This window comes from Odontomachus brunneus, unplaced genomic scaffold, assembly GCF_010583005.1.
Source record: "Odontomachus brunneus isolate Ranch 3 - 2012 unplaced genomic scaffold, Obru_v1 Obru_scaffold_185, whole genome shotgun sequence".
Classification (NCBI taxonomy): Eukaryota; Metazoa; Arthropoda; class Insecta; order Hymenoptera; family Formicidae; genus Odontomachus; species Odontomachus brunneus.
In genome coordinates, this window is record NW_022639635.1 from 544790 (window position 1) to 544995 (window position 206).

The window sequence follows — 206 nt, forward strand, 5'->3', positions numbered from 1 at the left end:
ACGTGATCCTCCAAGAGAAAAACAGCTGACAGCCTTACCGCGACTGTCGCCGCGAGCAGAGCAATTTTCCGCCGCGTGTACCGTATCGAGCGCCGAACGAGAGTGAGAGAGAGCAAGAGAGCGAGGCAAGGGAGAGCGGAGTGAGAGAGAGAGAAAGAGAGAGAGAGAGAAAGAGAGAGAGAGAGAGAGAGAGAGAGAGAGAGAGA